Below are 12,765 nucleotides of genomic sequence, written 5' to 3'. Positions count from 1 at the left end.
CACCCCAGCTCCGGAGCCGCGACTGCTGACCAGCCTCTCCCTCTAACTCCTGGACGCACAAGCTGTCGGCCTGTTCCGCCAGCCGCCACCCTCAGAAGGACCCCCCCACCCGGCCACCAGTGACCTCCCAGGGAGGACACAGGCTCTGCCCAGGGCTAAGCTCAGCCAAGACACCCCTGACTTGGGGGTCTGTTATGGGCTGAGTATGTCCCCCTCCGCCCCCAATTCTTATGTTGAAACCCTAGCTCCCAGGACCTCAGAACGTGGCTGTAATTGGAGACGGGGTCTTTAAAAAGGTGACTAAGGTAAAATGAGGTCGTTTGGGGCCCTGATCCCATCCAACTGGTGAGCTTATGAGAAGAGGAGACGAGGACACAGACACGCACAGGACGATCGTGTGACGACACAGGGAGAAGGCGGCGTCTGCAAGCCCAGGAGAGAGGCCTCAGGAGGAAGGAGCCCTGGGATGCCTGGATCTCCAGCCTCCAGGAGGTGAGCACACTAATCTCTGTTAAGCCGCCTGTCTGTGGTACCTCGTTAAGGCAGCCCCGGTAGACTAACGCAAGGTCCCAGGTCGTCCCTCTCGGGTGCCAAATGCATGTTCCAGGGGCCACATCCCCAGCAGCACCAGCCGGCTGACCCAGGCATCTGCCCTGGTTTCCTCTCCCTCCTCCGGGTGTCGCACCCCAGGGGGCTGATGGTTTGCAAACACACGCAGCCTGGACCAGAGCTGCCCGCCCGCCCTGCTCAGGCGTGCTTCCTTCATGCCACTCAGGGCGGGGGTGGAGCGGCTTTTCTCGATTCCTCGAGGAGGATTTAGAGCTGCGTCTTCCAACAGAAATATAAGGCAATTTTGAATATTTCAGTAGTCATATTACAAAAGTAAAAAGAAACAGGCGATGTTTATTTTAATAATGCACCTTAGTTGATCCAATGTGTCCAAAATGTGACCGTCTGCACATGTAATTGACATACACAGTTAACGAGACGTGTTACATTCCTCTTTTGTATGATGTCTTTGAAACCCAGCGCGTGTTTCAGGCTTACAGCGTGCCTCAGTTTGGACCCGCCGCAGTTCTGGCGCTCAGCTGCCACACGGAGCTCGTGCCTAGCACACTGGACGGCGCAAATTTAATCCACTGAAGTGGCCTCCGGGTGCCTCTCAGCACCACAGGAAAACACGAGGCACGTCCTTGGTGTGGTGTCTTACTCCACATTGTTCCAGAGTGAGCCCCAAATGCGGCTCTGCACCCTCTAGTCGGAGCAAAGAGGGGACTCACAAGCCAGGAGGGCAGCATCTGCGCTCACAGGTTAAACAGACTGGCAGAGCTTGTGACGCCCACAGAGAGACCAGCAGAGCCTCGGGGCCTCAGCGCTCCCCCGCCGGCCGCCAGCAGCTTGCTGCTCCCTTCCCCGAGAACGTCTCACATCCAAACGATGTCAGCCATCCGAGACTGCTTAGTAGTAGAGCCGATCTTCATTCCCTGTGGCTCTCCATCTCATCGTAGATCGATGACAAATCATTTGTGGGCCAGCCCAATCCAGAAACCACAGCCAGGAGCCCTGATGGAGAGGACAGAGCTGTCAGCACAGACAGACCATGGGGAGCTTCGTAGGGTCACTTCTTATGGTGAATGCCCCACCACAGGGGTCCCTGGTATAACGCCAGGGGATTATTCTGTAAAAGTATTTCAACGGGAAACCTAAACACTGTGGTTCAGCTCGATCCCAGCACAAATGGAGACTAGAAGCACGGCATCCTGAGGGGTGTTTGGTGGGAAGTTGGCGGGCTTGGGAAGCCCTGGGGCAGAGGCTCCTTTACTGTGGGATTCTCAGGCCTTTGAGATGATCGTGTCCACCCTGGGTCTCTAAGAGGGGATGTGGGCAGCGGTTCCCAAACGGGCTCACCTTCATTGCAGATTAAGGCACACGTCAGTTGAACATAGGTTGGGAGACGCTGCTCTGTGCATCTCCAACTTGAAGATGGTTCACAGGCGTGCCACCTGTCTGCCCCGCTGTGCTTCCCGATTTGTGTTGTCCCGGGTTCTCACCTTCCCTGTGGCAGCCGTTGGACCATAGGCAGGGACTTGGCGTCTCTGAGCCTCAATGTTCTCAAGGGTAAAGTGGGAACCGCTCCGAGCCAACCTCCTGGGTTTGTGGTGGGGCCCCGAAAAGTCGCCAACGCAGAGCTCCTCGTGCACAGTAAGGACTCAGAGACGCCACAGCCGCTGTCACCATTACAAAATCTAGACCTGCGTTCTCTGCACTCCGCCTGCGTCCCCATGTGGGCTCACTCAAGCCACGCAGCAGCCACATTCAGTGGGTGCTGTCACCATCCCCGTTCAGGTCAGAGAAACCCCGGGCTCAGAGAGGCGACAGTCTGCACTACAAAAGCGTTATTCATGCATAATACAACCGGTGCTGTGCGTGAAGGGCCTCTGAATTAGAGTTTCAACATTTTTCACACAATCTTGGACGGATTTGTGGCCTGTTCCTGGACCACACAGCTTGGAACTGGTTACCAATATTTATTATCAATCTATCATTTTTTATAGATGCGCGCTATTTACTACTGCTCTCCGTGTATTTTCCGGGGGGGTTGCATTGCATTTTGTGGAAAGTGTCCCCAGCCATGGGTAAACATTGCCCAACACTGTAGCTCTTGCTGACTATTTAGCATGTCTTCATTTAAAAAAAACGAGCCTTAGAAAAGCATGTGGCCTTAAGTAAGTTACTTATTCTCCACCAACCATTTCCTTATCTGTAAAATGAAAGGAACAAAAGCACGCTGACCTGGAGCGACCTGCTTCCTGCCACACCCAGCTGAGGACCTCACCACTTCCCAGTGCCCCAGTGGGTGCAGGATGATGCCGAATGTAGATCCTCTTTCTTTTTTTTTCTTTTGAGGAAGTTTAGCCCTGAGCTAACCGCTGCCAATCCTCCTCTTTTTGCTGAGGAAGACTGGCCCTGAGCTCACATCCGTGCCCATCTCCCTCTACTTTATATGTGAGACGCCTACGACAGCATGGCTTGCCAAGCGGTGCCATGTCTGCACCTGGGATCCCAACCAGCAGACCCTGGGCCACTGAAGCGGAACGTGCGCACTTAACCGCTGCGCCACCGGGCCGGCCCCTAGATCCTCTTTCTTACAAAGCAACACTTACCAGCCCCCATAGCTGTGAGGATCAAATCGCTGAGCACAGAGTTTGAAAAATGCACGTTCTCTGTTGTTGCACTTAGGGAGGAGTACCTGCTGGGTCCAGTAAACCCCACCCCCCGGGAGTCCAGAGAGGAAGAATCCTCTGGAGAGGGCGGCAGTCTGGGGGTGATGCGGAGAGCCAGAAACTTTCCTCTGGCTGCACTGGGGCTAGATCCTGAGTGAACTTGGGGTGTCCCTGATGCCAGCGCCCTGGAGCCCAGAGCTCCCGTGGTCCTGGGAGGAGCTGCCAGCAGGGCCTTGGCCTGTGGACTTGGAGGTGGCTCTCTGCCTCCCCCTGCTGGCAGCACCCCCTTTGGCAAGCCAGTGGTCCCCATAGGGACTTCCACCAGGCCAGGTGAGGCTCCATGGTTTATACCTGCACCTCACCTAATGCTCACGGTCACCCACTGTGACAGTGTTATCATCCCATTCCACAGATAGGGAAGCTGAGGCTCAAAGAGGTAAGTGACTTCCTCAAGTTCACCCAATCGAGCCAGGGCCGTGTGATGCCTGGGTCCACGTTCTCATAACCATTTGAGGGGTCACTTCCCCTCGGGGGACAGGGATGGCCTGTAGAGCCTACGTTGCTCAACCCTGTCACTTCTTAGACAAGGACCCTGATGCTCAGGGAGGGACTTGCCGAGGTCGCTTTCCCAGGAGTGAATGCTATAGCCAGCCTGGCACTTGGCAACCTGCAGATGCCAGAGTTCTTCCCGGCTCCACCCAAGGCCCTTTCTTCTCCCCAATCCACAGTCCCCTAGACCTCCAAGCCCACAGCTGTAACTTAAGTCACCACTGATGCTCAGGACCCTCGCCCCGCTGTCCTCTTTGTTCCTTGGCTGATGCGTGGAGCACCCGTGCTGTGCCAGGGCTGTGACGCAGCTGGCAGGAAGGGAGCTGGGTTCTGCCCTCAGGGTCATCGGGGGATCAGCTCTCCCCCATCTGGGCTCAGCCCTGCCACTCCCCTAGGGGCCCAAGGCCACCTCTTGGGCTCCTGGCTCTCGCTGGTACCTTGCCAGAGAGCCTGAGGGAGGCTAAACTCCCAGCCAAAAGCCCCTGAAAGCTTACCTCGCTTCCAGAAGTCGGGTGCAAATCCCCTGGCAGGGCCTCAGAGCCCCACGCACGGCACGCTCTCCAGCCCCCACACCACTGCCCGCCTTCTGGGCTCCTGCCCCTTGCCACAGCAGAAGCTTCTGTTTGCTTCAGCCACAAATGCTCCTTCTCCTCCATGCCTGCCTCTGCCCCCTCCCCAGCAGGTGGGATCTAGGCCTTGCCAGGTGCTCTCATGGTGCCCCCCACCGGCACTGGGCACATGAGCAGCTGTGAGGTGTGCATGCTCCCCAAGCGTAGAGGCAGGCCAATCTGTCCCATGGCCACAGCCTCAGCTCCCAGAAATGCCTGGCACAGTGCGGGGCTCAGCAAATGTCTGTGTACAGGGCTGTTTATCCCGCACCCCGCTACAGCTCAGGGGGCACAACACAGTTTTTCCTGTGGCTCCCATTCTCTGTGGCCCCGGGCTGGCGTGGAATCAGCGTCTTCCTCGGCTTCCTACTTAGTCCCCATCGCTTACTCGTTGCCTTATATGCTTAGCACTTGGCTCAAAGATTAAAAAAAGAAGTTCTCGGAAACTTGCAGGTGTCGGACGTGTTTCGAGACGCTGCAGATGAGACACAGTGTCATGCTCATGCTAATGATGACACTGATGGTGGTGACATTATCAAGTCTGGCTGGTCAGGGCTTGGCCTGCATGTGGATTTCCTCCTGCAAGACCCCCAGGGGTCCAGGATGGCCCTGACAGCACTGGTGTCACACCCCTGGTCTGCACCTTCATGGAGGCGCCTCCTTCTCCTCCCACTTGGCCTGGCCACAGACCGCCCGCCAACCTGGAAGCATGCCCACAGCTGCCCCCATGTCACAGAGGCCTGATGCACAGATGCCGCAGGACAAGCTCTGACCCACAGCTGTCTCCACCTCCGGATCTGCTTTCTCCTGAAGGAACTGACTCCCGCCCCTTCCTCTCCAACCATTCAGTCCTCCTCAGCCTTCATTGCCTCCTCCTCCAAAAGCCCTCCCTGCCAGCTCTTTCTCCCTCTGAGGCCCTATCACACTTTTCGCCTGGACCAGCCTACAAGCCCTATCTCAAGGAGGCCACCCCTTCCTCTCTCCAGGCCAAGCTGGGCAGGTCCCCCTCCTGTGCTCCAGGCCTCAGTGCCCAGGACTGAGAGTGGGTGTCTGGGGCTGAGCAGAGCACCTGGGATGGCACAGGCCTGTCCCACCAATGTCCACAAACTACCCCTAATGTGGCTCCTTTATGCCAGGGGGTGGGGGGAGATGAGGGGCAGAGGCTCATGGCCTTGGGCCATCTGAACTTCACCTTCGCTGAGACTGCGGCCCCACCTGCAAGGGCTCCTTTGAGGACTGCCTGGCTGGTCGGTGGTCAGGAGAGAGCCACTCCACAGTCTAGGAGGCTCTAAGCCCCAGGCTGGGGATGCTGAGTGGGGGGTCCCTGACCTCCTCCCACAATGTGCTCGCTGTCTAGAGGAGCACTCTCCAAAGGAAATATAATGGCAACCACATATGGAACTTTAAACTTCCTAGCAACATTAAAAAAAAAACAGCTGAAATAAATTTTAATAGAATATTTTATTTAACCCAGTATATCCAAAGGATTATCATTTCAGCATGCAATAAGTTATCAACGAGCTATTTTATATTCTCGCACTCTGGCACACACCCCGCCCTCAGAGCCCACCTCGGCTCGGACCAGCCGCCTGTCACGTGCTCAGGGGCAGCCTCCTTGGGCGGCACAGGCTAGCGGGAGAGGCCGACTGTCGAGCTATTGAAAACAATATGACAAATGCAGTAATGATGAAAAGGACAGCCAGGTTGTCTGACACAGCCGCTGCCCATTGTCCCAACAAGTGCGCAGCCCTGTGTCCTGTGTGCTCTGGATAACGTGACCACAGCTCCGGTTATGGAGCTTTGTGTGAGGAGCTACAACTTTGCGCCCAGGAAAGAGTGGCTGATTCTAACCCACCCAGGGGGGCTTCAGGGAGGCGGTGACGTTTGTCTCCAGCCCCCAAATATGAGTTGGAGGAGGGATCAGGAGAGAGGGGAGAGGAGTGGACATTGCGGGAGAAGGGAAGGAAGCCTAATTAAGAACGATGATGACTGTGGAGGCAGTGCACCTCCTAGGCAGAAGCCCCTGCATATTCTGCAGCCACAGTCACCCTATATCCCAGTTTGCCCCAGACAGTCCCAGTTCATGCCTGTTGTCCTGGCATATGTATCAGCAGCACCCCCTTTCAGTGCCCAAATTGTCCAAATGCTCACCCTGCTTGAAGCCCAGGTTGACGAGGACCTGAGGCTCAGATAAGTGAAGGAGACTGACAAAGGGCACACATCTAGGTGGCGGGCTGGGCCTTAAAGCAGAGCATCTGCGACTCAGCCCTGGCCTCCACCACCCAGAGGCTTGAAGGCTCGGCTGTGGGCCCAGGAACACTCTCCTCCACACCAGGCTACAAACAGTCGAGGACCTGAGAGGGTCTCCACTCAGAGACCTAGCAGGAGGGAGCAAGAGAGAGGAAGAAAGACCCAAGGCCCTCGTAGGTCAGCTTTGGTGATCACAGTTTTCCTTAAAGTCACCCTGTAGGAGTCAACACTCTGCCGCCTCTCTGACATCCCTGTCCCCCGGGCCCAGAGGCCTTGCATTTGCCCAGGGCAGGTTGCTTTCTGCAGTTTATGGTGTGTACAGGTTAGAGCCAGCCAGGGCTGGCCACAGGGCTCCTCAGGACACCAGAGGGACAAGCCCAGGCTCCAGCTCTTGGAACTCAACATAAAATGCAGGGGAGGAAGCCCTAAACCTGGGAGAGTCCGCGCTTTCGCCTCTGCTTTTCCTCTCTTGGGAGGGTTAACAACATCTCTCCTGTGCAGTGGTTTGTTGGGACAAAGCGAGTGCAGAGCACAGTTACCACCAGGAAGAAGTGGATCAAGGGCAGTGGGGCCCAGGGCTGACTTCTACCACGTGTTGCCTAACTCTATGTTGAAACAGATTGGGAGCTCAATGTCTGCAGCGCAAATGTTAGCTTAGCAGACTTGCCACGTCAGATGGGCTGAAACTCTCCCCACCCCCACCCGGGGCTCTGACAGCGTGGCTGCTCCCTCGCCAGCGTCACAGCAAACAAATAGCTGGACCACACTCCTTCCTTCTTTCCGGGTCTCTGGGTCCCACCAGTGACCAGGTGCCCTTCCACCCCTGGCAGGCCTCAACTGCTACAGCAGTAACTCAGCTGCTGCTGGGGGCTTCGTTGCCGGGTGGTGCACTTGGACAGCACACTTGCCACCCTTCCTGCCCTCTGGAAGGAGCTGGGATAAGTGGGGCAGTCTGCTCTTCCGCATCCTTGCCAGGCAGGTGTGCAGGTGAGTGGGCAGGGCCTGGTTGGCTGCATCCTCACCTGCTGAGCCTCCCTTTTCTCACTGGGATAATGAGGATACAAATGGCAGCACCCTTTTTCCCTAAGATCCTCCATGGGAGGCCTCAGATGGTGCAGACGGTGCCTGCTGGGCAGGCGCTGGGCGGAGGCAGCAGCCGCGGGGAGGAGCAAGAGGCTGAGGTCCAGCAGCCCAGCCTTTCACTCGGTACCTCGCGGGTCGCGCTCACTCAACACGAACAGCCGCCACTCACAACGGCTGGGGAACACTGAATAGAGCCACTGGCCTCGGTCCACGGGGCTCAGCGGTTTAGGGGACACGACCGGGCACAGAGGGGCTGCTCTCACTGGGAGAAGAGTCTGGGGCCTCCAGGGGGATCAGGGCCGACAAGAGAGGCCGGGGACGGAGTGTGTGCATGGGCAGGCGCGGAGGAGCCGGCACGGCCCGGAGGAGAGGGGCTGGGCGGGCAAGGCTGGGGGCCGGGGCCGGAGGCGTCCGTCGCTCCAGGGCTCTGCGGAACGGACGGGCACTGCTTCCCGACCGCCAGGTGCGGACGGAAACGACGTTACGGGGCAGAGCCGGAGCCGGGAGCCGCTGGCAGCCGTAACCAGGCGACCGGAGGGCCGCCGCGAGGCGCGCACGCGCACTCCGTGGCGGCGGGCGCATGCGCGGTCGCCTCCCGCCCGTCTCCCAGCCTCCTCGTGAACCCAACGGCAGAATGGGAGGAGCGCGCCTGCGCCGGGGCGTCGCTCAGGTTCTCGGCCCAGCCGAGTGGCCATTCTCGATGTGTGCACCTGCTGGTTCTTCTCTTGGGGTCTGATTGAGGAATTCTGGCTCTTCTCACATCCTGGAACAAGAAAAGACTGGGAGAAAGAGCCCGCGTAAGCGAGGCGACGTCTCAGGGCGGCCCCCGCGCGCCTGGCCTGGCAGGTGGGCGAGGGGCGGGGCCAAGGGATGGGCGGTGAAGGATGGACGCAGGCCAGGGGCTGGACCAAGATGGGCGGGACGAAGGGATGGGGCGGTGAGGGACTGGACGTCGGCTGGGGGCCCGGCCAAGGGGCGGGGACATGGGGGCGGGACGAAGGGATGGACGATGCAGGACAGGACGCCAGGGGCGGGGCTAATGCACGGGGCGGGGCGAAGGGATGCGGCGCGGAACTACTGGACGCGGGCCGGGGGCGGGGTCGGGGGGCGGAGCCAAGGATGAGGCGGCGAATGACTGGACGCGGGAGGGGGCGGGGCCAAAGGCGGTGAGGGGATGGGTCGGGAAGGACCGGACGCGGGCCAGGGGCGGGGCGTACGATAACAGCTGTGGGGGTGGGGCTCGTGGGCGGGGCCAACGGGCGTGGCGCGCGCTGACGTCGCGACCGGACACGTCGGCGGCGTGGCGGCTGCGGCGACCGGAGCCGGATGTGCCAAGATGGCTGCTGCGGCTGCCGGGTGTGCTCTCGTCGCGGCCGCCGGGCCGGCTTCTACCCGCGGCGCCTGAGGGGTCGGCGCCGGGGGTCGCGGAGCAGCCGCGCGGGGGCCTTGGCCGCCCCGCGGCGCGCCGGTGAGGGCCGGGGTCGGGCGACGGGAGGCGACCGGGCCAGGCCCAGCCCCGAGCGACCAGCGCGTCTCCGGGGTGCCGTCGGGGGTCGGGCGGGGGCGCCGGGGTCGGACACGGGCCTGCGGGGCCGGGGCGCCAGGGAGCGTCCCGCCTGCTGCCCTCCGCCCGTTTGCTGCCCCGCCGTCAGGCTGACGTGGACCCACCTGTGTGGTCGGCTCCGCGGCGTTGACACTTACCTTGGCCGAGGCTGCCCAGGTGCGGGGTTGTGCGGGCATGGCTGGAGGATAGGCCGGACCTGCCGCTTTTCAAAGAGTAGAAACATGAGATTTCTTTGGCAGTTTAGCCTGTCCTTTGCGTCGAAGGGTCTGAGGCTGTTTAGTCCTCGTTGGTTGCAAGGTTCCTGCTGAGCCGGGCTGGCGATGAGACGGATTGACGTTTGAACCGAGGAGCAGCCCTGTTGCTGTCTGTCGGTGATTTCGCGGCAAGGTGACCAAGATGTTGCCGCGGAGGTCGAGCGCTTGTGTTTCATATCCAGGGTTAGAGGAATGTGTGAACCAGCTTGCCCTTTTTGTGGTCAAAGTATAACAAATCGAGCGTCTGGGCACATCGTAGCCATTTGAAATCAGTTTTTGCTGCTTCACCTAAAAACACTTAAATGGCTTGGAAATTGGGCGTGTGTTGCTTCTTCAGATTTTGTTCAAATGCAGGTGTTAACCAGAGAGGTATTTCCCATCCCCAGATATGGCAAGAAGCTAAGTCACAGACAGTTGTTTCTAGAGTGATGCTTTTGTAGGTTTTGGCACAGCCAGCCTCCCTGCGGTTTGTTTTCTCTGCCTTTTCTTAGGGTTCTGGGTGCTGTTATCTTACAAAGATAAGGCCAGAGGCAAAATAGAGCTTCCTTCTTGTTCCTTGTGACTCATTCACCCTTTATACCAGTTACTGCAGTAAGTCTCAAAGTTGTACTGAAAGTTTTCTTTAGGGTAGTAAGGTTTAGTGTGATTCTTTCTTGCTTCTGTAAACATCTTTCCTGAGTGTCCTTTTGGATCTTTGTCATTTTTAGCAGTGTTTAGACCCCCCCCTTCTTTTTCAAAAACATCTAAATGTATTCGATTCTGTACTTAGAAAAGTTGGAGTTTCTCGTGGCTTGTGTCAGATGTCCCGAAGTCTGACAGGGATGTCGCTCCAGCAGTCGCCGTGAGGGAGACTGTAGGCAGAGGGTAGACTCACGGGTGCTTCTTGGCACTCCTGTTGGTTTGCACACTCACAGCTTGAGGCAGTGGCTCTGGGAGGAGAGGAGTGTGCTTTAAGTGTCTTAGCTCAATAGCCCGGACTTTACGTGGAAAATAGGTTGTGCTTAAGTATTTCACATCAACACAGGGCAGTTTAGTTGAAGAGCTAGGTTTATGACTAATGCATCTATAAGAGGATCAGCTGGTCTCTTTGAAACACTCTACCTTTTTTAAAGTTAGATGACTTCAGGCTACAGAGTGACTTCCTGGATAGAATAAAATTTCCTGTAGGAGATAAATGATACATGGTTGCATTGTTTTTCTACTGGTGAATAGAGAAAAAAGATCAAAAGAATAATGTTCCTGTCACAAGATTGTTCCAAATGAAATTGGTGTATTGCTGAAAAGCTCTCATTTGTGCGGAGTGGGGAGTAGGGGATGTTGCTTTGTAGGAAAGTGATAGTGTTTGCTTATAAAATGGCTCTTAGTCTAGTTGTTGGGAAAATAATTTTAAGAAAGCTTCTTCAGGGAAAACATCCAAGTATAAACATGAAATTTAGATTGTGATAAGATTTCCTTAAACAGTGGTAGGGATTAGGGCATCCCATAATCCACTGTGAGTAGAATTGCGTAAGATTAAACCCAGGGGCTGGCCCAGTGGCCCCGGGTTCACCGGTTTGGATCCCAGGTGCGGACATGGCAGCGCTTGGCAAACCATGCTGCGGTAGGCATCCCACATAAAGTAGAGGAAGATGGGCACAGATGTTAGCTCAGGGCCAGGCTTCCTCAGCAAAAAGAGGAGGATTGGCAGCAGATGTTAGCTCAGGGCTAATCTTCCTCAAAAAAAAAATAAATAAAAGATTAAACCGAGAAAGACCTTAGAAATCATCATATTGATTCTCTTATTTTGTAGATGAAAAAACTGGGTCACAGAAAGAGAAGTGGTGTACCCGAGCCACTCAGCTGGGATCCCAGTCTTGCTCTCACAGTAGCACCTGATGGATAGATCCTCTAGGCCTGTGCTCTCTATTTTTTCTTTTGAAGCTGCTTAGAATGGTTGAGGGTCTTCTGCTTAAGCCTTACAAGGAGGAAGTCATGTGCTGGAAGGTGTCGCAGGTGCCTGTTTCACAAAGAGGAGGGCTCTGCTTGTTCTTGCCCTTAGTCCATATAAAGCAGAACTGTAAATGTGCTTTGTTTTAAAACGCTAGCTTAGAACCAAGTGAAGTCTCTGATGCTGTTCCTAATATAATCCATTAAATTTGAGTGGGTTTCCAAGTGCTTGTCAGAAAGGGTTCCCTGTTGGCCTAGGACAGAGCATGTGTGGGCAGTAATGGTAGCAGATTAATAGATCATAGGACTAGTTTTCAGGTAGGGACAGGAACTTTCATTTGGAAATAGCTTTACTTAAAAGAACATTCATAAGTGTTTTCTTTCATCAATATCAGAAAGACTTCCAAGGACGGAAACGTTGTACAGCTGCGGAAATGTGGAGTAAACTCCGGAGTCCTCCTACCATGGCTCCCTTTGCTGTTTACTCTCCTCTGGGATTGGTCGACTTCACCTGTTTGTTGGTGAGGGTGGTGCTGGGGAGAAGGGCTGTACATAGAAAGGACTTGGGAAAGAGGTAGGACTTGGATTTTTGTCTTAAAAGTACGGGTTAACTGTTCAAGGTTACACTTAATGTATTTTATAGAAAAAAGCAAATATCAACAAAAACGCTATAAAGAGGATTTTTGCTGCTTTGTTTTTTATGAAAGGTTTGTTGGCACTCTACCTATTGTTGAAAATTTTTGAATCAAGTCAGTTGGTCAGTTTTAAAGCTGCTTTAATTTTCCACCGGCTTTTCATTCCAGGCGTAGTTGTTACAGCTCCACCAGTCGGAGGCAACTTGTTTTGCTAGTGGTGTTAACCAGTCATAGTGCAAAAAATGAGACATTTTAGATTAATATATTTCAGATATTTATTCTGCAGCTTGTGTTACTCTGTACTTTATAATGCTCTTTCATTAAAGAAAGAGGAAGAGCAAATTTTAAACTCGTTTTCCTTTTGAGCTTTAGAATTAGCCCGTGTGAGAAGCAGGATACGCAGTCTTCTCATAGAGGAGTTGGCTCCTTCTGGATCTGGTGATCATTTCCAGAAAAATGTCAAGGAACTACGTAGCTCGTAGTAAATCAGACAGGTACTTAGGTTCTGCTTCATTCCTGCCAGCCTGGTGAGGGTATCCTGGAGGCAGCGGGCATTCTGGGTGGGTCCTTAGCTGCGTCACATAACTGAATCTCAGAGAAGGGTAGTGACTTGTCTGAAGTCACACAGCCGGCTTAGGGCACAGCCAGCTTCTGCGCTCCCGTCCAGTGTTC

At 55.4% G+C, this 12,765-nt stretch overlaps 1 protein-coding gene across 6 annotated transcripts in view; it reads left to right on the top strand.

Annotated features, from left to right (window-relative positions):
- The first annotated feature begins 8,399 nt into the window (after positions 1-8,399).
- Positions 8,400-12,765, top strand: part of SEC16A (SEC16 homolog A, endoplasmic reticulum export factor) — a 34,814-nt gene continuing 30,448 nt past the window's right edge. The window contains exons 1-2 of one of the 6 annotated variants that reach the window (XM_044778401.2): positions 9,045-9,182; positions 12,466-12,587. The gene's annotated coding sequence lies outside the window, so the exon portion shown is untranslated. Of the gene's footprint in view, positions 8,561-9,005; positions 9,183-12,465; positions 12,588-12,765 lie in introns of those variants that run through there. The other 5 variants (XM_044778402.2, XM_014863817.3, XM_044778403.2 and 2 more) reach the window with 5 other exon arrangements.

The sequence above is a fragment of the Equus asinus genome, chromosome 10 (assembly GCF_041296235.1).
Source record: "Equus asinus isolate D_3611 breed Donkey chromosome 10, EquAss-T2T_v2, whole genome shotgun sequence".
In the NCBI taxonomy this organism is placed as follows: Eukaryota; Metazoa; Chordata; class Mammalia; order Perissodactyla; family Equidae; genus Equus; species Equus asinus.
Note: the sequence above shows the minus strand (reverse complement) of the source record. Positions and strands in the feature narration are given on the sequence as shown.